Source organism: Schistocerca gregaria, chromosome 2 (assembly GCF_023897955.1).
Source record: "Schistocerca gregaria isolate iqSchGreg1 chromosome 2, iqSchGreg1.2, whole genome shotgun sequence".
Taxonomy (NCBI): Eukaryota; Metazoa; Arthropoda; class Insecta; order Orthoptera; family Acrididae; genus Schistocerca; species Schistocerca gregaria.
This window is the reverse complement of record NC_064921.1, coordinates 159,679,634-159,705,723: the sequence shown is the minus strand read 5'-3', so window position 1 is coordinate 159,705,723 and position 26,090 is coordinate 159,679,634. Positions and strand designations below refer to the sequence as shown.

General features: G+C 45.1%; 1 protein-coding gene across 1 annotated transcript in view; it reads right to left on the bottom strand.

The window, feature by feature from the left end:
* Window positions 1-26,090, bottom strand: part of LOC126336587 (disks large 1 tumor suppressor protein) — a 4,198,467-nt gene that overhangs the window by 3,138,697 nt on the left and 1,033,680 nt on the right. The gene's annotated exons all lie outside the window — the stretch shown is intronic.

Sequence of the window (26,090 nt, the reverse complement as noted above, 5' to 3'; positions counted from 1 at the left end):
ATTCATCCTAATTGCGTGAAAATGTAATCACATGTCAGTTCTAGTATAGTATATTTGTCCAATGAATTCCCGTTTATCATCTGCATTTCTTCTTTAATGGCCACTAGTGTAGTTTCTAGGAAATTCTTACCTCATGGAGCATTGAATCCAGTTAAATCTAAGTCCCATACTAACCTAAAGAAGTATACTGGGAGAATTTTACGACCATCTGCTCTGTATCGTGTTGGCCCACCTTTGAAACGCAATGTGCCTGCGGTTCTGCGCAGGGAGACGTCGCGATATTCTTCTTTGGTTACGGGAGGTAGATGACAACAGATGTCTACGCAATGGTCGCAGAATTTCAGTAAACTACAGGCCGATACAGGTAAGGTATCGTTTCATTTGGTTGCCGGAAGGGTTTTCCTGAGGCAACTTAATAATTCAGCCTTGTTAGGTGTAAGGCCTTCATTATTGATCGGTCAGTTTTGGATCCGGAAATGGTCGTTGTTTCTTCACAATGCTGATCACTGAATTTGCTTTCAGATTGCTGATGTTAGCGAAACTTGGATTCACATGACACGGGGTACAGTTAGTAAATACGACCGATCCAAAATCAAGACTAGCACACGGGACTCGCATTCGGAAGGACAACGGTTCAATCCCTCGTCCGGCCATCTTGATTTAGGTTTTCGGTGATTTCTCTAAATCGCTCCAGGCAGATGCCGGGATGGTTCCTTTGAAAGGGCACGGCCGACTTCCTTCTTTGTCCTTCCATAATCCGATGAGACTTATGACCTTGCTGCCTGGTCTTCTCCCCCCACAACAACCCAACCCAAAATCGAGACACAAATGAATTAAAGACATGTATATCAATGGGGAAAGTTGAAAGTTTGTGCTGGGCCAGGATTCGAACTCAAGTCTCCTGGTTAGTAGGCATCTGCGCTGGCCACTACGCCATCCAGACACAGTGGTCAACACAACCGCACAGGACTACTCTAGCACGCCTCCCATCAGGCCCGAATTCTCAACTTATACCGCACACTACTGAGTCAGAGTCCCAGCTCACTAGCCCCATTACTCGCAGCATCTCGCCGATTCCCGTAAGAGTTCGAGGTTAGTGTGCATCTGGGAGTCACTCTGGTTAAAACTCTGGCCTACAAGCAGCATTGCGAGAGTGCGAGAGTGGAGGTGGAAGCCAGAAATAATATTCTTCGCAAGCTTGTATGTAGCACGTGACGCTCTCGGCCACAGACCCTGAGAACGACGGAACTAGCAACGTGTTAAAGTGATGCAGAGCATGCGTACACAGTCTGGTCCAAAACCAGTCAACGAACACTGTGGCGAGGATCTGAACGACTCTTTACAGGTTATTTTCAATCTACGCCACTTGTAAAACTCTACCAAATAGTTGGCACAGCGCCACCAGGTATTCGTCTACGGGCAATACGCGAACAATAGACATACACTACACTCAGATTACACAGATACAGTCATAGATATATACACAGCTGTAAGAGAGTAAGAACAATGGGCACAATTAAACGAACTGACAAACAGTATTTCAAAAACAACACATGAAGATTATATGCGGACACGACATCACAGGCATGCCTATGTGCAGCGTAACAGAAATCTCCAGAGGATGGACAGAGATACCCACAGTGACAGCGAAAATAGTGACAATGAGGAAGAACAGGAGGAGGAAGCTGAGATGTGACAGTAAATAAGCAATTTGCTGGCAATCTAGCCAAGAAAACACCAAATGCTGTACATGGATGCGCAACTAATGTAGTCAATACGTAGGATTAGTAACAAATAGGATAAGCAACATTATTTCTCTACTAATAACCATTTGTGTGTGTGTGTGTGTGTCTGTGTGTGTGTGTGTGTGTGTGTGTGTGTGACTGGCTGTCAACGGCTCGATGAAACCATTCCGAGATATTCACCGTCAGTCACACTCGGTGGTGGTACTAACAAAACTCTCATCTATCCTATCTTCTTTTTATATTCTTCTTAAAAACAACAAAATTTTATTTATATTTCAACCTCAAATTATTGTTATTTTGAATTATTCTTTGTAAATGTTGTAGATAAAACAAAACGAAAGAAAACTGTAAAAAGATGAAAAACGAAAATTGTAAGATTACGACCTGTTTTAAACATCAGGTAACAGGTCTATAATTTGGCAATAATTAAATAAATCAATAAATATTCGTCGTGAGATAACTGCCAACGCGGAGAGAAAAATGTCGGAATCATCAGGAAAACCATCCACAACATGGGCACGTTCCAACAGGCCGAAGATTCCTGTCCAGTCTTGCAAATAGCAGCAGCTACAACAATTCTGGAACTCTCGGCTTGAGGATAACTCTACCTAACCTCTCCCTTCGCAAACACTCCCACTTCGGCATTATCGTATGGAGGTGACTGAGCCGTCTTCGTTTTAGAGCCGGGAGATCCAGAAATGGCACTTTCCTGTGTTTACCACTAACTGTGACTACAGAGAACCACAGATACCGGAGCACCTACTGGAGTGACAGCTATCCCCTCCATCTTGCACAGACGATCTTCTGCTTACGATACCGGTTGCAGTTCAAAAAGGAAGATTTTGGTTAAGAGTACTGTAGACTGGGTAATTATTACTTTCATTTGCTTGTAATGCCAATTACTAAGGACTGTATTTGTTTCCTGGCTCGATTAAATAATTAATCCTTGGGGAAACCGTCGTGCTAGCCCGCTCGTACATTACCCATAGTTCATCGAGTCGAGTTAGCCGAGTTAGCGCTAGCAGAGCAACAAAAGGTGTTTCATTTTTTCAACGAGTAGGAAAACCACCGCGCAGTTCGGGTCTCGCATTCTATCCTTTACCTCAAAGATCGAATGATTTCATCGAACGTGATATTTCTGTTAGCATTTGTGAAATACTCCGTCTCTGTGCCTCCTCTTCCAAAAATTTTGAGTGAAGTACAACGCTTAACACCTCCCGAGCCGTTTGTTGATATTTACGTCCGAATAAAAGTTTTACGTACTCGGTTACCTGTTTTTGACCTTTTCCACGGTCGATAAATGATGCCGCCGATCTCTAGAAGCAGGAGCTGAAAATTCTTAGAGATATTACTGTTGACGCTTTACATGAATTAAATAACCTTATCAATAACAGTTAAAGAATCAGGCTTACGTTTTTATTTTTATCATGGCAAAATGAAGGCTTTACATGCCACAAGATGTCAAATTTCTTATCATTCCGAAGTAGTTAACCTTTATTCTTGCATGATGTCGTCCAGTATACCGAGCAGCATACATAGCACACGCCCGTTGGGCCTTTCTATCACAATAGCCATACATCAACACGATATCGACCTTTTCCACAATTGGTAAACGGTCCATTTTAAAATGGTTACTGTATCACGAAGCAAATACCGTCCGCACTGGCGGTATGTTATGTGATACCTCGTACTTACACGTTCGTGCCTATTACAGCGCCATCTATCAAAAAGCGAAAAAAAGATCTAACTAAAAAATTCATATTTCTTTACGTACTACAAGAATATGTAATAAAAATGGGGGTTCTTATTTTAAAAACGCAGTTGATATCCGTTTGAGCTGTGGCAGCGCCATCTAGTGGAACAACCATAGCGCCATCTGGTTTCCCCCTTCAAGCTAGATAAGTTTCGTTCTTTTTTAGTTTTTTTGTTTGACGCTTATTTCGTGAGATATTTGGCACGGTCACTATCAAGAGACCACCCTGTATACCGAGAACACATCAGACACAGGACGTCTTTACACTCGAGAGTCCTCCATATCTCCCTCTATCTGATGTTACTCTAAACGACACGTCTTTAGACTTTAGAGTCTTCCATTCAACTCTCTGTCCAAAGGTTACTCTAACACATTACCCATAACACCTTGAACCAGCGATCGTTGTTGAGCAACACGCTTCCAAACAATCGAAACTACGTTTGACCATCTCTGGTTCATTACAGAATTTTCTTACAAAAATTTACCCTGTGTGTATACTTTTCACCGCTTCGGCATTAACGCATCAGAATGTCTAGCAGGTTTCGATGCCATACGTCAATTACAGACCATACCGAACATCTGTGAGCAGCTACACTTTAATCTCAACCATTTGGTATTAATTCAACTTCAACGGTCAGGATCTAAGAATTTTTAAATAAATCGAGCCTTAGTTTTAAGAAAAGGACCTGCGCTAACTTCATGCCGGCAGTTTAAAAATTTGAGCCATCGTAGTGGGCAATAATGGATGCCGGTTGGGAGTCTACTACACTACTGGTCATTAAAATTGCTACAACAAGAAAAAATCAGATGATAAATGGGTATTCATTGGACAAATATATTATGCTAGAACTGACACGTGATTACATTTTCAAACAATTTGGGTGTATAGATCCTGAGAAATCAGTACCCAGAACAACCACCTCTCGCCGTAATAATGGCCTAGATACGAATGGACATTGAATCAAACAGATCTTGGATGGCGTGTACAGGTACAGCTGCCCATGCAGCCTCAACACGATACCGCAGATCATCAAGAGTAGTGACTGGCGCATTGTGATGAGCCAGTTGCTCGGCAACCATTGAATAGACGTTTTCAATTGGTGAGATATCTGGAGAATGTGCTGGCCAGGGCAGCAGTCGAACACTTTTTGTATATCTGTACATCTGAAATGTAACGTCCACTGTTCAATGTGAACAAGAGGTGACCGAGACGTGTAACCAATGGCACCCCATACCATCACGTCGGGTGATACGCCAGTATGGCGATGACGAATACACGCTTCCAATGTGCGTTCACTGCCATATCATCAAACACGGATGCGACCATCATGATGCTGTAAACAGAGCTTGGATTCATCCGAGAAAATGACGTTTTGCCATTCGTGCACCCAAGTTCGTCTTTGAGTACACCATCGCAAGCGCTCCTGTCTCTGATGCAGCGTCAAGGGTAACCGCAGCCATGGTCTGCTGCAAACGTCGTCGAACTGTTCGTGCAGATGGTTGTTGTCTTGCAAACGTCCCCATCTGTTGACTCAGGGATCAAGACGTGGCTGCACGATCCGTTACAGTTATGCGGATAAGATGCCTGTCATCTCGACTGCTAGTGATACGAGGCCATTGGGATCCAACACGGCGTTCCGTATTACCCTCCTGAATCCACCGATTCCATATTCTGCTAACAGTCTGTCACTGGATCTCCATCAACGCGAGTAGCAATGTCGCAATCGCGTTAGGCTACAATCCGACTTTTATCAAATTCGGAAACTTGATGGTACTCATTTCTCCTCCTCACACGAGGCATCACAACAACGTTTCACCAGCAACGCCGGTCAACTGCTGTTTGTGTATGAGAAATTGGTTGGAAACTTTCCTTATGTCAGTCCGTTGTAGGTGTGGCCACCGGCGCCAACCTTGTGTGAATGCTCTGAAAAGCTAATCATTTGCACATCACAGCACGTTCTTCCTGTCGGTTAAATTTCGCGTCTGTAGCACGTCATCCTCGTGGTGTAGCAATTTTAATGGCCAGTAGTGTATATTCTGCAATGAGATGAATTCCCCTAGCTGCATATAGGTTTTGATATAAGTCAACGGGGACCTTTGAAGATGTGCCCCCCTACCGGGACTCGAACCCGGGATCTCCTGCTTATACGGAAGACGCTCTGTCACGCCTCCCGTGAGACCCACATTCCCAGCTTATTGTCCCGGACTATATTCATAGTGCCCCTGCTCCTTATACTCATTACTCGGGCCTTTTTGCTGATTCCCCTAAGGGATCTGGCACATGTCTGAAAGAACAGATACGATCTTCATATATACTAATATATTTTGCTGATGCGCACACGCAGATACATTGGAGATGATGTGAGCGCGAATGCGTAGCGGAATACCAGAGCGGAAGATCGGAGCGTAGATCGAGTCGGTAAGAAGGAACGAGGGTTTGTCGGCGATGGAAACGGCCGCAGGAAGGTGGGACGGGAGAGCGAGTGAAGTATGGCCCATAAATCCAGGACGGGATAATTAAGAATAAACGAAACGACGGCGGGATAAAGGCGGGTCAGTCCCCGTATACAGGCGAGGCGCCGGGGCTAAGCCGTGGCCGGCACGCAACAACGATAAATGTTATGAAAGGCACTAAAATTTATGGCCGACGATAAATCCAAACGGAACAGACCGCCGCCACCGCCGCGGCCGCCTCGACTCCCAGTTTAATAACCGAGATGGCGGGCCGAGGCGTCTCAAACTTTACACTGTGGCCAAGCAAAGGGCACCGCGCCGTGGGGTCGGGAGCGAACGCTTTATACCGACTTCGTCGTTATAGCTGGAGGTTTTCCCCGGCACAAATTCCATCCAAAATGATACACTGAGTTTTAATTATTGGCAATGTTACACTGTCTGTGCTGTGTTGAGATACTAAACAAGAAGAGTTTTCGACATTTGGTAGTAGAAGTACCGTAGACGCCAGATTGCTGCAGGAACACCGCTGCTCGCAAAACTAATCACGCTGCCCGCCAGACTCTCGGCCACTGGGGCGTCAGCGCCAGCAGGAAGACACACGCGCGCTTGATTAACCGAGCGCGAGCAAATGATGTGAGCTACAAGCCTTGATACAGAGTTCCTGCACAACGTTCGTCGTGCCCTCAAGTCTTCTAGGCTTCAAGTGAGATATACACAGTGGACGCCAGATAGACAGTGGTTAGTGTTCAGTAGAGACAGAATAGTGAATAGATTTGTCGTGTGTGGACAGAGACTGCCTGCCTAGAGATTTAACTAAGAACTGTTAATTTGGAACCGTATTTCGAATAGCACATCAAGACAGAAGATAAGTTCTCTTCCGACTTGAGTTCAGGGAACATTATCTACTTTGTGCTCATCGAATTGCAGTCAACACAGGACAGACAAGCTGAACCTGCATTCTACAGCTGCTGTAACTAGCATTACCAAAACTGAGTGTTGTATTTTACTATTCTCTATTCTATGTTACTGTCATTGTGTGTGCTGCCCTACAACTCGCACATCCGTCCTTCCAAGCCACCATTAATAGATTTTTTTTCAGCGGAAGTGAGATTTTCGTCAGAATGGGTGCTCCCACCCGACAGTTCTACTGAGTCGGCCGCGCGGAGTGGTCGAGCGGTTTGAGGCGTCATATCTCGGATTGCGCGGCCTCTCCCGCCGGAGGTTTGAGTCCTCCCTCGGGCATGGGTGTGTGTGTGTGTTGTTCTTAGCATAAGCTAGTTTAAGGAGTGTGTCAGTCAAGGAACCGATGAACTAAGTAGTTTGGTCCCTTAGGAATTCACAGACATTTGAACATTTGTATACTGAGTCAAATGCATGTTGTTGTTTTTGTGGTCTTCAATGGACACACACATTTCTCTGTAATACTAAATTGGTGATCCATAGATCTCTCAGAATGTGCACTGTCACCCGATCCCTTCTTTTAGTCAAGCTGGGCCAATTATTTTCTAACTAATTCTATTCAGTACCTCCTCATTAGTTACTCGATCTATCCATGCAGTTTTCAGCATTCTTCACATTTCATTAGCATCTACTGCATCTTGTCTAAACTGTGTAATACCCACGTTTCATTCCCATACAAGGCTTCGCCCCAGACAAACACATTGAGAAATGACGCCCTAACACTTCATTCTGCACAACAGAAAGGCATCCAAACACAAGGTGGGAGTTTTGTGACATGAACGGAAATTGATAGGCGTCTTCCTACATGTGTAAGATTACGTCTTTTCAGATTACCCTCTAGTCGCATAAGATGAGTGTTAGTAGCGCCACCACGAGGATGCAAATCAGGTTTTCTTTAAACACGCGCTGTGACAGGTGTGGGCGTTATCGTCTTTCAGATTAGACGTAGTTAGTTGACGTTAGACAAAAAATGCCTGTGAGAAAACGAAGAGGCCATCATCAACAGCTATCTAAGTTTGACCGAGGTAGTATAATAGGACTGTGAGAAGCTGGATGTCCCCTCTACGATATTGTAGAAAGACTTTGCAGGAATGTAACCCCTGTTTATGACCGATCGCAGCGGCGGTCACGGGAAGATAGGGACACAAGAAGACCGGGCTCAGGAAGAACATGTGGCACTACCGAGAAGGAAAACCGTCGTATTCGGCGTATAGCTGGGGCGCGTGGTGCTGCATCTGCAGCAGCATTTCAAACAGCAGTTGACACTACGACTGCATTTTATTTGTAGAACACTTATACATAAAACAGATTTGCTAAACAGGCTGGCTTCATTAGACTTGTCCGTCCTCTTGCGGAGTACTCTGCGCAGTATCGGACCTTTACCAGGTAGGACGGACGAAGGACATCGGAAAGGTGAAGTTCAACGAAGAGCAGCACATTTTGTACTATCGTAAATTTTGTGTTATCGCTGGATATGGGAGAGAGGATCGAAGGTATTATATGCGAGTTGGAGTGGCTATCTTTAAAACGAAGGCGTTTTTTGTTGAGACGAGATCTTTTTACGATATTTCAGTCACCAAAGCTCTCCCCAGAGCACCGAAATATTTTGTCGTCTCTGATGCACAGATGCAGAAATGACCATAGTAGTAAAAGAAAAGAAATCAGTCGTCACACAGAAAGATTTTGGTATCCTTTCTTTTCACATGGTATCCGAGAGTGGAAAGGTCGAGAAATAGTCTGCAAGTGGTCTTAGGAATACTCCGCCAAACCTTTTCGCGTGTTCCATGAAATTTCAGGAGAACTGCCGAATGTCAGGAACTTGCTGCCACGATATTTCGGCACAGTATTTTGCGGTCGTTTTTAGGCGCGTATTGGCGTATGTTCTCAGAATCCCTTCCAGCAGACGCGCATGCACTCTAGCTACGCATGATCAATGACAACTGTACACAACACGAATTGCCTGATGCAGTTTCAGAAAAGGGAGCTCCGTATACTGTCGCCATTATATTCCTGAATATGGCCACAAGACTCTGCGGCGTAATATCGTGGGAGGAAGTTACTGACTCGCAGCACTTGTTGTAACTACAAGTTAAGTATTGTGAATGTCCTTTATTGAAATGAAACTACTAGTGTTATTTGCATGAATTGTTGTATAACATTATGGGTACGCAGCATCCTTTAGGAAACCTATACGAAACGAGGGGGCAGGACACCACATTTACCTTTTCTGTCCTTTTCGCAAATAGAGTGAGTGAGAAACGACTGTCTATATAGCTCCGTATCAGACATAATTTCTCGCGCCTTACCTTCGTGATCCTTACGCGCAAAGTATGCTGACGGTAGTAGAGTGGTTCTGTTGTCAGCTTCAAATGCCTGCTCTCTAAATTTTCTCGATAGTGTTCCTCGAAAAAACGTGGCCTTCCCTCCAGGGAAGCCTGCTAAATGGTACCGCTATGTTGATGACATTTATAGTGTGGACTCATGGTGAAGAAGAGTTGGATGTCTTCTTGGTGCATGTGAACGGCATTAGCCGGAAGATACAGTTTACGATGGAGAAAGAGAGCAGCAGTCAACTCACTTTCCTGGGTGTGTCGGTAATTAAACGGGTGGATGGGACGCTGGGCCACAAGGTATATAGAAAGAACACTCACACGGATCGATACCTCTACAAAGAATGACGTTTTTCCATTCGTGCACCCAGGTTCGTCGTTAAGTACACCATCGCAGGCGCTCCTGTCTGTGATGCAGCGTCACGGGTAACCGTGCATCTGATAGTCCATGCTACTGGAAACGTCGTCGAACTGTTCGTGCAGATCGTTGTTGTCTTGCAAACGACCCCATGTGTTGACTCAGGGATCCAGACGTGGCAGCACGATCTGTTACAGCCATGCGGATAAGATGCATGTCATCTCGACTGCTGGTGATACGAGACCGTTGGGAACCAGCACAGCGTTCCGTATTACCCTCCTGAACCCACCGATTCCATATTCTGCTAACAGTCATTGGATGTCGACCAACGCGAGCAGCAATGTCGCGATACGATAAACCGCAATCGCGATAATCTACAATGTGACCTTTATCAAAGTCGGAAACGTGATGGTACGCATTTCTCCTCCTTACACGAGGCATCACAACAACATTTCACCAGGCAACGCCGGTCAACTGCTGTTTGTGTATGAAAAATCGGTTGGAAACTTTCCTCATGTCAGCACTTTGTAGGTGTCGCCACCGGCGCCAACCTTGTGTGAATGCTCTGAAAAGCTAATCATTTGCATATAACAGCATCTTCTCCCTGTCGGTTAAATTTCGTGTCTGTAGCATGTCATCTTCGTGGTGTTGCAATTTTAATGGCCAGTAGTGTATTGTTTGTTCAATCTTATCAAACTGTGTGTTTCGTCTTTTTTTGTTTGTTAATTGTGCTGCAGTGTAATATTGCACGTGCAGAGGATCCATGTCCTGCGCTGGACTATAGGGAGTGCCTGGCCGACATCCCCTCGGGAGGGTGCGTGTGTCCGCACCCGCTGGCGCGGTCATCTGCATCTGCATCGCGGCCACCAGACGGCTCTGGCGTTCCACGGAAGCCGAGGAGCGCCGCAGCACTGCTGGCGCCAGCGCCGCCACTTAATTAAAGCTGTCTCGCCAGCGCGCCCGAGGGGGGGGGGGGGGGGGGGGGGGGGGCGGGCGCCGGAAGCAGCTCGACAGGCTGGAAGCTCACTCCAGTGGCGCACTTCACCACCCGCGGGAACGCTGTCACTCTCCGAGTAGCACTCCAGTCCACAAACGAATCGCTGCTATCCAATCTCGTAACGGCTGTCTAGTTGCCATCCTTTCTTCTCCGGTGGGATGCTGCAGTTAAGGTGATGTATCCTTGGGATCATTGCAATACCGGGTGACAAAAAACTCAGTATAAATTTGAAATCTTAATAAATCACAGAATAATGTAACTAGGGGGGTAAAAATTGACACACATGCTTGGAATAACATGGGCGTTTATTACAACCACAAAAAAGTTCACAAAATGTCCGACAGATGGCGCTGGACAGGAAAACGTCAGTGAGTGCGCATGACAATCGTGTATAAAAGGAGCTGTAACGAGAGAGAGAATCAGATCCTTCGGCTCGTGGAATATGCGTTAGTCGCCCTCGAGCAGCGCGAGTTCTTCGGCGCGGTGTTCCTGGACGTGTCGCGTGCCTTCGACTGTGTGTGGCACCGCGGCCCCTTATTCAAACTTTTTGACCTTGGCGTACCGGCGTCGCACGTCCGTCTCATCCGTTCTATCTTGCCGATAGGACCTTCCATGTGCGGGCCGCGCATGGCTTGTCCTCCGTCCGCCGCCTAGACGCCGGTGTGCCACAGGGCTCGGTCTTGGGGCCACTCCTGTACACGCTGTACACTTCTGATGCGCCGAAGATCGAGCGTGTGCGGCTCGCCCTGTACGCGGATGACACGGCTCTATATACGAGGAACCTCAATGGCTCGGTCATGCGCCGCCGTCTGCAGCTCGCCGTCGACACCCTGGCAGCCTGGGCAGCCAAGTGCCGTCTACAATTCAATGGGGCCAAGACGCAGTTCTTGACCGTCACCAGAAGACTCGTTGCTGCAGGTCTGCAACCACTCACCGTCGGTGGAAGCCCTGTCCCGTGGCGTCCCACGGCGCATTACCTCGGCGTCACCATCGACCGCCGACTCACGTGGGTTCCGCACATCCGCGAAGTGAAGAACAAAGTGAGGAACAGGCTCCGCATCCTGTACCCGGTGCTGAACCCCGGCTCCCAACTACCACCGCGGCTGGGCATCACTCTGTACATGGCACTGCTCCGCCCTGTACTCCAATACGCCGCCGACACCAACCTGAGGAAGCTGGAGACACTGCAGAATCTCATCCTTCGGCTGGCCTTACACCTGCCTTATGATTTCCCCACCGCTCACATTCACGACGTCGCGGAAGTACCTCTGCTCCGCGACCTCTTCCAGACGACCATCCGCACCTTTTACGAATGTACTGGCCGGTCACACAACTCCCAAATCCGGACGCTGGGCCGAAAACTGCCGCGCAGCGTCACCACCCGATGTCCACACCTGCTCGCTGGATAACTGTGCTGAGGAGACACCCAAGAAGACAACCTATACGTGAAGACGCATTACATCGGAATGCATGAGAGGCAAAGCAATTACTGCTGCGAACTCCTTCACACATCGGAGTGCAGATCCACGCGAGAGAATCAGATGCACCAGCAGTCGCAGCATGTTGACGTCACCTGAAAAGGCGCTTTTAGTGAAGCTGTATTATCAGAATGAGCAATGTGCTAGTTCAGCGTTACGATCCTATGGCCGTAGGAAGGGGATTCGAATTGCTAAAGGTCCGTTGACAACTGCAGCTGTGGCGAGAATGATTTCGAAGTTCGAAGCCACGGCTTGTTTAGACGACAGACCCCGTAGTGGCCGACCGAGCACAAGGAGTAATGCTGCTGAGACAGTTCAGGAAGAAATGGAGAGTGTAGCGGGTTCGTCTATGCACGGGGAAGTCAGCGCTCGTGCAGTCGCACGTCGTACCGACATTCCATACACTACTGTTTGGTTGACACTCAGGCGTACCCTCCGATGCTATCCGTACAAAATGCATCGGCATCATGAACTGTTATATGACGATTTAGTGAAGCGGAGGGCATTTGCGGTATGGACGTTAAGGAAGATGGCGGAAGATGACGATTGGTTGAGTAACGTGTTGAGGACCGACGAAACTCTTTTCACGCTCCGAGGGTCTGTCAATGCCCGCAACTTCAGAATTTGGGCTACCGAAAATCGTAGAACTGTCGTGGAAACTCCATTGCACGACGAGAATGTCACGGTATGGGTTGGATTTACCACATCTACCGTTATCGGGCCTTTTTTCTTCGAGGAAATGCGTGATCCTGGTTTTGTAACTGCTACCGTGACGGGTTTGAGGTACGCCGATATGTTACAGAATCGCATCATCCCCAGCCTGGCTGATAAAAACCTTCTGGAACATACGATGTTAATGCAGGATGGCGCTCCATCCCATACTGCTAGACGCGTGAAAGATCTCTTGCGCGCGTCGTTTGGTGATGATCGTGTGCTCAGCCGCCAAAGCGTCATGCTTGGTCTGCCATGTCCCCAGTCCTCAGTCCGTGCGACTATTGGCTTTGGGGTTACCTGAAGTCGCAAGTGTATCGTGATCGACCGACATCTCTAGGGATGCTGAAAGACAACATCCGACGCCAATGCCTCACCATAACTCCGGACATGCTTTACAGTGCTGTTTACAACATTATTCTTCGACTACAGCTATTGTTGAGGAATGATGGTGGAGATATTGAGCATTTCCTGTAAGGAACATTATCTTTGCTTTGTATTTCTTTGTTACGCTAATTATCGCTATTCTGAACAGATTAAGCGCCATCTGTCGGACATTTTTTGAACTTTTTTTTTTTTTGTTCTAATAAAACCCCATGTAATTTTAAGCATGTGTGTCAATTTGTACCTCTCTATCTATATTATTCCATGATTTATTCAGTTTTCGAATTTATAACGACTTTTTTATCACCATGTAATAATTTATTAGAACTTTCAACGACACAGTGAATGCGAGGCAGTAATACAGAATTTTTCTTTCTGTGCGTCTTCATTTTATTCACAGATTTACTTCATTTCAGTACAAGCGGCAATGTGTTGTGCAGGGTGGACGAAACAGAACTGGCCCGGATAATATGTACAAGAAGGCCGTTCGCACACGGGATGATTCGCACTCGTGGATGTGACTCGTTCTCGACGGAATCTATTAGCATCCGACTGTCCACGTAAGTGATTGGGACGTCGCAAAATGGTCGACTTGCACTCGTCTCGTAATCGTCTTGAAGTTGTTGGGAGCTACGCTCGTCTGTTTCGTCTTGCAGTGCACATGGAAGTTCGAGCATGAAGGGCGGACTGCACGTCATCTACGGCGATGATGCCGGGACCACCTTCGAAACTACGAGGAGTGTTCAATAAAGAATGATCATAGCATTTTTATTGTCGTAATTTCTTGAGCTGAAATTTAATCTTATGGTATTTTGTTATCTTAATGTGCTAAAAAAAACGCCGTAGTACTTTCAGTGTTGGGACTCCTGGTTCCCTCTTGTAAGAGGCGGGAAAGGTCATACATGTTCAGTATCGCCTACCGCCGCAATGGAGGTAACATGCGAGGAACAATAAGAGGCTTTGAAATTCTGCTTTCGTCTCAACAAATCTTCAGCTGAGGCCTATACGATGTTACAGGAGGCCTACGGAGAATCTGTTCTTCCCTACAGCACAGCTCGAAGGTGATTTAAAATGCTTAAAGAGGAGAGACAGTCAATTTCAAAAGAAGGTGGACCCGTTGCTCCAGTTACTGCTCTTACGGAAGAAAACATCGCTGGCCGCAGTGGCCGAGCGGTTCTAGGGACTTCAGTCCGGAACCGCGCGACTGCTACGGTCGCAGGTTCGAATCCTGTCTCGGGCTGGATGTGTGTGATGTCCTAGTTAGGTATAAGCAGCTCTACGTTCTATGAGACTGATGACCTCAGATGTTAAGTCCCATAGTGCTCAGAGCCATTTGAAGCACTTGAAGAAAACATCAACATTGCTGCTGTCATTGTGAGAGAGGATCGACGAAGTACCTTAGGATCACTTTCTGAAATACTGAACACTTCATTGGGTGCCAACCACACGTTGGTGACAGAAAAATTACACACGACTCGTGTTTGTGTGCAATGTGATCCAAGTCTGTTGATTCCCGAAGAAAAGCACATCCGCGTGCAGGTCTGCATGCAGATAAAGTTGATGTAAGGTTCGTTCAAATGTAATCAATGCTGATGAAACTTGGCTACATCGTTTTGATCCTAAGAGCAAACAGCAAAGCTCAGTGTGGAAATCTCATTCATCACCAACCCCCAAAAAAGCAAATGTGGTTGCTTGTGCTGGGAAAGTTATGGTTATCTCATTTTTTGATATTCATGGAATGGTTTATCAGCATGTTGTACCTGCACACATATTAGGAAGTGGACAATACTACAGGAATATCCTGAAAACACTGCAAGTCCATATCAGGCGCAAAAGGCCACATTTTCGTGAAGCAGGCTGGATGCTACGCCACGATAATGCGCGGCAGCATATTGCCAATGCTGTTGCTAGTATCTTGCAAAAAACAAAGTGCATCCCTCACCCTCCCTTCAGTCCGGATTTAGTCCCATGTGACTCTTTTCTATTCCCTAACATGAAGAAACGCCTTCGTGGGAGGCATTATCAGTCATCAGAAGCATTGGTGAAGGCTGCGGAGGCGATTTTGGAGGACCTCTCAAAAACGGTTTCCAGCATGTATTTGTTGTCAGAAACGCAGGGACAAGTGCATCGCATTCATAGGAGGCTTCACTGACAAGGACCATCGAAATTATGAGGATGAGTAAAGGTATGTTGTCAAAAAAAAGTCATTCTTTATTGAACAGCCCTCGTACATGAGGACTGGGTAACACAATCACCTGATCCCATAGTTACGACAAGACGAGTTAGGAAGATAAAATTTTCAAGCTTTCAAAGTGACGCAAAATAAGCCTTTGCTGAATATTTTTCGCTGAAGAAAGACCAATGGGCAATGGTTGACAGAGCCAGCAAATCAGACCTAGCAACCTCTGCACCTAGGCTGCGTTGTGCTGTCTTCGATCCTCTGACTGACTGGCGTCCCGATAGGATGAGCGAGTGTCGGGCTGATTCGCTCGGTTTATCGCGGTTTGCGTGTGAGAAAGAAGATGGGACCCGTTCCGTGGTTAGACTGCTGGTATGAGGCGGCAGCACGTGCGGGCTAAGTGCACATTCTGTTGACATGATGGCTTCTTGCTGTACTCGGAGCCGCATGCACGATACCAGCCACTGAGGCTGATTTCTGGGTTTCGGAAAGAGAGCGCACCAGCAATTTTCCTTATAAAATGTTCTCACCGTGTGTAGTTTGAATGTTGGCGGCTGGAATAGTGGTTGGAATGATGGCAAATGAAATACTAAAGAAGTGATGGTGGGCACTGTCTTTATTGCCTCAGTGAACCTCGCCTGTGGAGTTAGAAAGATGAGGATTTCTTGCAATTACTGTAACCTATTTAGATCCGCGGTTGTAAATTTTTTGATTTATTTAGTGATTTCTATTGATGTGTGTATAAGATTGTGTTGTGTGCTGGTACGTTAGAACATCCGAGTTAATCTCAAGGATTCATGATTGTTTACGTAGACGAGCCACTTGACTGAAGCGGTAAAATTGTCTTTCAGCTGTTTTACTCACAATCCGACTGAGGTACTAATGTACACAAACGTTCCCATCTGTTGTTCTTTAGCTTTAAGTCATGCCTTATCTGTTGTAAGTTTTGAGCAACACTGAGTCAGCTTATTGATGCTTTAAACCAATGTCCTTTTAAATTTGTTTTAGATGGGTTTAAATCTTGTAGATCTGCAACCTCAATGTTATCTCTAAATGTTAAGCCTGAAGTCCGTGCCAGGCGGGTAAACTTGTATCCATTATCTAGAAATTTCAAAATAGCATTCTATGTCTGTTGGAAAATGTGCCATTGGGTGTCACCAGTGTCTTCTCCTTGATGTCAGTTTAGTACAGTAATTGAAATTTCTGCTTATAATTGAAAGGTTTACGCCCTATTCACATAACTTAAAGTTAAGTACTTACTTAGCAAACTTCACGTTACTTTACGGGCTTCATTAAGTCTTAAAAAATCTGAACACAAAATTGTAGGAAGACTTGATTTAAGTGTCGTAATGCGTGCGCTATTCGTTGACATCCTTGGCTTCTGAGCCGTGACAATGTAGCTACTGGCTATTCAAATTGCTACACCACGAAGATGACGTGCTACAGACGCGAAATTTAGTCCGCAGGAAGAAGATGCTGTGATCTGCAAATGTTTGGCTTTTCAAAGCATTCACAGAAGGTCGGCGCCGGTGGCGACACCTACAACGTGCTGACATGAGGAATGTTTCCAACCCATTTCTCATACACAAACAGTAGTTCACCGGCGTTGCCTCGTGAAACGTTGTTGTGATGCCTCGTGTAAGGAGGAGAAATGCGTACCATCAGGTTTACGACTTTGATAAAGGTCGGATTGAGCCTATCGCGATTGCGGTTTATCGTATCGCGACATTGCTACTCGCGTTGGTCGAGATCCAATGACTGTTAGCAGAATATGGAATCTGTGGGTTCAGGAGGGTAATACGGAACGCCGTGGCTCTCGTATCATTAGCAGTCGAGATGACAGGCATCTTATCCGCATGGCTGTAACGGATCGTGCAGCCACGTCTCGATCCCTGAGTCAACAGATGGGGACGTTTGCAAGACAACAACCATGTGCACGAACAGTTCGACGACGTTTGCAGCAGCATGGACTACGAGCTCTGAGACCATGACTGCGGTTACCCTTGACGCTGCATCACAGGCAGGAGCGCCTGCGATGGAGTACTCAACGACGAACCTGCGTGCACGAATGGCAAAACGTCATTTTTTCGGATGAATCCAGGTTCTGTTTACAGCGTCATGATGGTCGCATCCGTGTTTGGCGACATCGCGGTGAAAGCACATTGGAAGCGTGTATTCGTCATCGTCATACTGGCGTATCACCCGGCGTGATGGTATGGGGTGGCATTGGTTACACACCTCGGTCACCTCTTGTTCGCATTGACAGCACTTTGAACAGTGGACGTTACATTTCAGATGTGTTACGACCCGTGGCTCTACCATTCATTCGATCCCTGCGAAACTCTACATTTCAGCGGGATAACGCCTGGTCAATGGTGGCTGAGCAACTGGCTCGTCACAATACCCCAGTCACTACTCTTGATGAACTGTGATATCGTGTTGTGGCTGCATGGGCAGCTGTACCTGTACACGCTATCTAAGCTCTGTTTGACACAATGCCCAGGCGTATCAAGGCCGTTAATACGGCCAGAGGTGGTTGTTCTGGGTACTGATTTCTCAGGATCTTTGCACCGAAAATGTGTGAAAACGTAATCACATGTTAGTTCTAGTATAACGTGTTTGTTCAATAAATACCCGTTTATAATCTGCATTTCTTCTTGGTGTAGTAATTTTAATGGCTAGTAGTGTAGATAAAAAGAATTACCTGATTGTCACCAGTTTTATTTCTTCTGGACACACACATTCCCTCATATTTGTGTTCATGTGCTGAACAGCTAGAGCTACAATTTTCACGAGGGCAACGTATGATTACCTTGACATTCTGCACAATGCTGAAAATTTTGTATCACTCTTTTGCAGTTCTCTGGCAACTACAAAAAACTGATGATGAAAAATCCGTTCCATATGCAGAAGCTCTGCGTGGCTTTCTTTGCATGACAACATCACAGCATTCCCCTCTACCTCACCAGCTGTTCATTATTTAGGTGATTATTGAAGGAAATAACGAAAAACGTTTTGCAGCTCCCTGCTGGAAATCTCAAGATGACTGAAAGAAAATCGCGTCCACGACGAGTGCGAATCAACTCGTGTGCGGACGGCATAAGTGTGACGCGAGATCGATCCCTGTTAACGAACATCTACATCTGCAAACACATACAAACTCCGCAAATCACCGGACGGTAAATTATACCACTGCTAGACAATTGCTTTCCTGTTCCACTTGCAAATAGAGCGAGGGAATGACGACTGTCTGTACACCCCCGTACGATTCCAAATTTCTCTTATCTTCCTGGCCCCTACGCAGAATGTACTTTGGCGGCAGTAGAGTTAATCGTTCTACAGACAGCTTCAGATGTGCGTTCTCTATATTTTCTCAGTAGTGTTCATCCAAGCATTCCTATCCGAGTTATTGAAGCATCCCTATAACACCTGCGTTTTGATCGAACCTACCAGTAATAAATCAGGCTGTCTGTCTCTGAATTACTTCGATGGTTTCCTTTATTCCGACCTGGAGGAGATCCAAAACACTCGAGCAGTACACTAGTATTCTATACGTGGTCTCTGTTACAGATGAATCACACTTTCCTAAAATTCTCCCAATAAACCGAAGTCGACCCTTCTCCTTCCTTACCACAAACATTACGGGCTCGTTACATTTCATATCGGTTTCCAACGTTACACTTAGATGTTTAATCTACGTGACCATGTCTAGCAGCACATTTCCTATGTTTCATTCGAAAATTGCGGGATTGTTTTTCCTACTCTGCAGCACTAACTTTTATTTTTTGTACATTTAGAGCTAGCTCTCATTAAGCACAACAACAAAAAATTTGGGATAGGTCATCTCGTGTCCTACAGTCGCTCAATGACGACACTTTACCGTACACCACAGCATCATCAGCAAACAACAGCGGATTCTGCTCATACTGTCTATCAGGCCTTTTATGCATGTAGAGAATAGCAGAGCTCCTACTACACTTCTCTGGACCACTCCTGGAGGTACCTTTATCTCTGATGAACACTTGCTACCGAGGGCAAAGTATTTGGTCCTGTTACTTAAGAAGACTTCGAGTCACTAACATATCTGGGAGTCTGTTCCGTATGGTCGTATCTCCGTTAACACTGTGCAGTTAGGCACCACGTCAAACACCTGTTGCCCTTTATCCACCGCAAGGGATGTTCGAAATCGCCACCGTTGACATCGATGCAGCGCTATGCTCGATTTATCAAACTGTGAGACACGTGTAGATTACCTGGGATTGCAGCAATAGGGTTTTGAATGTTTTGTCCTAACTCTCCCGTGTGTGGGAATATTAGTGTACACCTGAACTTTCAAGTTGTCCCACACGTATAAGTCACTGGGAGGAAGACTTCACTGCCTCTGCTGGTGGCCCTTTACTTACCGAATACCTCAAGTCCTCGTTGCAAGGTTGTCAAGGCAGTTTTTATCTTACAGCTCCATCTTACTGAAAATAACCGAACAGTTGTTGATCTTCTGTGAGCTGATCTACGTATGTGTTAAACCGTTTCTGGACATACCTGTCAGCATGAACAGTATGATGAAAGAACCTCTTGCGATGCGGACTCCAGGAACTGAGCACCAAACACGAAACCTCTTCAAAGTACTGTGAGGGCGATTTTCTGACAGAGAACCCCGCATATTCGGTGAGTTCACATACTCCGGGACCCATGACCATAGCAGTCTGGTCCCTTTAATCCCACAAACCAGTTCACACACTCCGAGAAACTGAGCCAGACCTCATCTGAAGAGATGAGAAACTGAGGATCCAACCAAATACTCGTGATAGAACATAGGGGAGATACTGATGTGAATACGTGTGACAGCAACCGACTGGAAATCTGCATTGTAGAATGATCTCTTTTTCTAGCTACAATCTGCGGCGTATGTAGATTTTATGTGCAGAAGACGTTGCGAGTAGAGTTAGTAGCAACGAAGTAATAAATTTAAACGTCATGCATTACGTGGTAGTTTTGCACGTATTAATTATTTATGACGTCGCATCTCCTGAACTAAGTCTCGCACAATGAAGTAATTTTTCTGGTACATTCCGTGGTACATTTGAATACTGTCTGCAACATGTGTCACGAATACAATTATCACTAAAGAAGTAATTAACCGAAACACCATAATTCGTGTGGCAGTTTTATGTATGAAAAGCGAAAATATGGTAAGCGATATTTTTTTTCCTTGAATTATTTTGCGAGAGTCTTCAGGGAGAAAAAGTTTCCTAAGGGTTTGAAATTATGTGTAGTTTGCTGCAAGTCTCTAAATGTTCTCATTCTCAGATACCTTGTAACTGAAGTATGGCTATTCTTGCAACTTGGACTACACTGCTTTTTTCAACCCCACCCCTTTTGAACGTTGGGTGTTTCTTACCCCCACAATGATTTTTTACAAACAGTAAATGATGAGTGTACCAAGTTTCGTTTGGTTTAATTGTGGAACATACGTATATACTTACACACATACATCGATTTTTGTAATTTCTATAACTATATCCTTCTGAAATGACACCAGACATAAAAAGCCGATGTCTGGTTATCTGCGAGTACAGGGTACATGCCATAGTCTAATATATAATGGTAATCAAAGCAGGGCTTTTGGTGCACTCTTAAAAGGTAGATTTGTCCCACGTGCACCACAGTCTGAGAGTTGACGTTTACATTGACTGGGGAGGTCATTTCAGTTGTCCAATACAGCCACAGATTTTGTGTAATGAAATTCTTTGTACGCGCGCGCGCGCGCGCGCTTGTGTGTGTGTGTGTGTGTGTGTGTGTTTGCACGACAAGCGTGACGCGTATTCTAACTCTGCCGTACCTTTCCCGTAATATGTTTGACAAGTAAGCCAAATTGCCATTTTTCCTCATTCAGTGTACCTGATTGCGGAGCACTTGACACAGAACATGACTCCTGTTAATTTTTGTCACCTAATGATAGTCTTAATTACACTAACTGCCCTTTTGTCTTGTAATTAAATAAAAGCAAACAAGCCTGTGAAAATGAAACAAAAATACTGCGAGTAGGTATTTTGCATACAGAAACGCTAGCTCTCGACCAACGTTTAGAGGGTTACTCCAACATACGCGTGTCCGATGTGAAGTGTCCACGGAAATTTACAACCGTAATTTGTTAGCAGCTGTTATGGTCGAAGTGGTACAACGCCCAGAACGACCGTATAAAGTAAGTCTGAAACACGAAGCTTTTTTATTTGTATACAAGAGGTGCACCGGTGTTGAGTTTAATACTTGCACAATTGTCGTATAAATGTCTGCTGCGCAAATTTTTATATAGACCAGAATAGATACGAGCATACATTTCATTTTAGAAATTCTTTATGAATAACTTGATACTTGATAACCAAGATGGATTATCGCAGAAAATGGGAAAATGTAAACACAAAAGAAGGGAAGCTCAACTACAGGAGGTTAAATAATGAATTAAGAAGGGAGACAGAAAAGTGTGACGAGACAGAGAAATTAGAGAAAGAAGGTAAATATGATTTGATTTACAGAGAAGCAATGGATCTGACGTTCAGGGAAAAGAGAAACAACAATGGACTGATGGAAGTAGAGGCAGCAGACGGTAAAATGGTGAGTGAATCCAAAGAAACAATGAGAAGATGGGAAGAATATATACAGGGTGTCACAAAAAGGTACGGCCAAACTTTCAGGAAACATTCCTCACACACAAAGAAAGAAAATATGTTATGTGTACATGTGTCCAGAAAGGCTTACTTTCCATGTTACAGCTCTTTTTATTACTTCTCTTCAAATCACATTAATCATGGAATGGAAACACACAACAAGAGAACGTACCAGTCTGACTTCAAACACTTTGTTACAGGAAATGTTCAAAATGTCCTCCGCTAGCGAGGATACTTGCATTCAACCTCCGTCGCATGGAATCCCTGATGCGCTAAGGCAGCCCTGGAGAATAGCGTATTGTATCACAGCCGTCCACAATACGAGCACAAAGAGTCTCTACATTTGGTACCGGGGTTGCGTAGACAAGAGCTTTCAGATGCCCCCATAAATGAAAGTCAAGAGGGTTGAGGTCAGGAGAGCGTGGAGGCCACGGAATTGGTCCGCCTCTACCAATCCATCGGTTACCGAATCAGTTGTTGAAAGCGTACGAACACTTGGACTGAAATGTGCAGTAGCTCCATCGTGCGTGAACCATGTGTTTTTTCGTACTTGTAAAGGCACATGTTCTAGCAGCACAGGTAGAGTATCCCGTATGAAATCATGATAACCTGCTCCGTGAGCGTAGGTGGACAAAACTAAAATGAGCTCTAACATGGAAATTAAGCGTTTCCGGACACATGTCCAGATAACATCTTTTCTTTATTTGTGCGTGAGGAAATATTTCCTGAAAGTTTGACCGTACCTTTTTGTAACACCCTGTAGAATGGTTATACGCTCAGACACCCGACAGAAACCGCGCGACCGCTACAGTCGCAGATTCGAGTCCTGCCTCGGGCATGGATGTGTGTGATGTCCTTAGGTTAGTTAGGTTTAAGTAGTTCTGAGTTCTAGGGGACTGATGACCTCAGATGTTAATTCCCATAGTGCTCAGAGCCATTTGAACCATTTGAACAGCCGACCACGTGAATCACGTACGTTGGCTACATTCCTGCTAAGTCTTTCTGCAATATCGCAGAAGGAACATCCAACTTCACGTAGCCCTATTATAGGACCTCCTCCAACCCAGTGAAATGTCGATAATGGCGTCTTTATCCCCTTAAAGGGATTTGTGCATATATGAACTTATCACGACCAAGCTCAAAGGCTAGTAACGATCACCACCGTTACGGAGTTTATTTAAAGCAAACCCGATTTCCATTCTCATAGTGCGGCTACAATCTGTATATTGAGCAAACAGTAAACAAAAGAAAAATTCGGAGTAGGTATTAAAATCAGTGGAGAAGAAATAAGAACTAGAAGGTTCGCCGATGACGTTGTAATACTGTCAGACACACCAAAGGACTTGGAAGAGCAGCTGAACGGAATGGACAGTGTCTTGAAAGGAGGATATAAGATGAACATCAACAAAAGCAAAACGAGGATAATGGAATGTAGTCGTATTACGTTGGGTGATGCTGAGGGAATTAGATTGGGAAATGAGATACTTAAAGTAGTAAAGGAGTTTTGCTATTTGGGGAGAAAATAACTGATGATGGTCGAAGTACAGAGGATAAAAAATGTAGACTAGCAATGGCAAGGAAAGCGTTTTAAAAGAAGAGAAATTTGTTAACATTGAGTGTAGATTTAAGTATCAGGAAGTCGTTTCTGAAAGTATTTGTATGGAGTTTAGCCATGTATGGAAGTGAAACGTGGACGATAAATAGTTTGGACAAGAAGAGAATACAAGCTTTCGAAATGTGGTGCTACAGAAGAATGCTGAAGATTAGATGGGTAGATCACATAACGAATGATGAGGTACTGCATAGGATTGGGGAGAAGAGGAGTTTGTGGCACAAATTGACTAGAAGAAGGGATCGCTTGGTAGGACCAGTTCTGAGGCATCAAGGGATCACCAATTTAGTATTGGAGGGCAGGGTGGACGGTAAAAATCGTAGAGGGAGACCAAGAGATGAATACACTAAGCAGATTCAGAAGGATGTGGGTTACAGTAGGTACTGGGAGATGAAGAAGCTTGGGCAGGATAGAGTAGCATGGAGAGCTGCATCAAACCAGCCTCAGGACTGAAGACCACAACAACAAGTGGGCTACTAGCGCCACTGTTACGCGTCTGGCACTGCAACTGAATAGACGTCATCTTTAAGATATAGAAACACGCTTACTAACTTTCGTTAACGTTGCACAAGTTTTTCTTGGTGTTGCGCTTCTTTTTCGTCAATGTAGCTTTTTTGCACAATGAAATGCACGCACTTTATTTCTTTTGACAATCCTTTTCGTCCGGTCTATGGAATAGGATTTAATGCAAAGTAAAAGTAGCAATGAGCGATGCCTTCGACTGGCAATATCCGAGCACAAATTGCGGGAGGACCCTTCGGCAGCTCATCCAGAATGAGAGAGAGAGTTAGTGGCAGAGTGGAGTGGAGTCGCACCACGCTCGTTGGAGTAATTTCGCAGGCGATGTCACGCTCAATTAATGTCCCTTAGCTTTGCTCCCGAGCATTAATGAACGAGAGCTGCGGTTTTAGCAATCGATGAGCGTCCTCTCTGAGGCGGGAACTGAACGGATTTATACCAACCGACTGCGGTGAAATCTGAATCATTCACATGCCACTTCGTTATCTTAGCTATCCATTTTCGCCAGATTTTTACTGAATACGGTGTGATACTGATCCGATGCAAGTATACCTTTACCAGTCATTTTACACGCCTTTCAGGTTCTAAAGCATCAAGAAAATGAGCTGTGCATTTTACAGGGATAGTACAGATAGTAAGTTATCGTAACAAATAAACAAATGGACAAAGAGTTAGCCGGCCGCTGTGGTCGAGCGGTTGTAGGTGTTTCAGTCTGGAACCGCGCTGCTGCTACGCTCGCAGGTTCGAATCCTGCCTCTGGCATGGATGTTTCTGATGTACTTAGCTTAGTTAGGTTTAAGTAGTTCTAAATCTAAGGGACTGATGATCTCAGATGGTAAGTCCCATAGTGCTTAGAGCCATCTGAACCATTTGAACAAAGAGTTACGCTTCTAAAGACTTTTCTCTGCCTCGTGATGACTGAGTGATGTGTGATGTCCTTAGGTTAGTTTGGTTTAAGTATTTCTAAGTTCTAGGGGACTGATGACCATAGATGTTGTCCCATAGTGCTCAGAGGCATTTGAATCATATTTCTAAAGACTCATTACAAATATTTCTAACGTTTGCGACTCACTGCTGATTTCATTCAAGAATGCTCCATTTTTTCAAATAAACGACTAATTTCGGAGACCACTGTGAACTAAATACAGCATATAATTACGTAATGCATGTGTGTTCCTGAGGCTCTTGTCACTTTTTCCCTTATGACACTCTTAATTTGGCAGCCAAGTAACTTTATCTCGAGATATTTGTAGTCGATAAAACACTTACTCAACGGAAAGACGAGAACAGAACCAATGCAGCGAATGAAACAATTTGCGCTAGAAACGGCTACAACTTTAAATTAACAAAGGACTGACAATACAAATCATCGAGAGAAGAACGTTTCCTCACTGTTATTACATGTAGCACAGGGAAAGTACTGATAAAAGTTGTGTGATATATTAAACGATGTAATCGCCAATGTTTTTAGCTTCCTGAGAAAGCAACTAGTTGGGAAGGTGTTTCAAAATGCAGGAAGATCTGAAATTGATCAGCGCTGAAAAACGAAGAATGGTAGCTGAGCTTCAGCAGATGTAAGTATAGCGTAATGTATGTAGGTGGTGAAAAACAACCGATATTATCCGAGCAGAATCCACGGCTATGCCGAGGAGGATGCGCCAGTTCCTCTGAGATGACCAAAGCTACAAACCGTAGGCCGTGGTCCGTACTTAGATGGATGACAGTCCGGATAAGCCGCCTGGAGCTGACAATTTTCCCTGTTTTTATTTTTTTTTATAAATGTGTGGTGTCTCTTCCTTTGAAAGAACAGACACCCCGCAGCTGTGAAACACTATATGTAAATGGAAGAGGGATCACTGTTGTCAGCTGCAGCGGGGCATTAAGAGGAATCAGCGGCGACAAGCGAAAGTGTGTACCGGTCCGGGATTCGAACAAGGGATCTCCC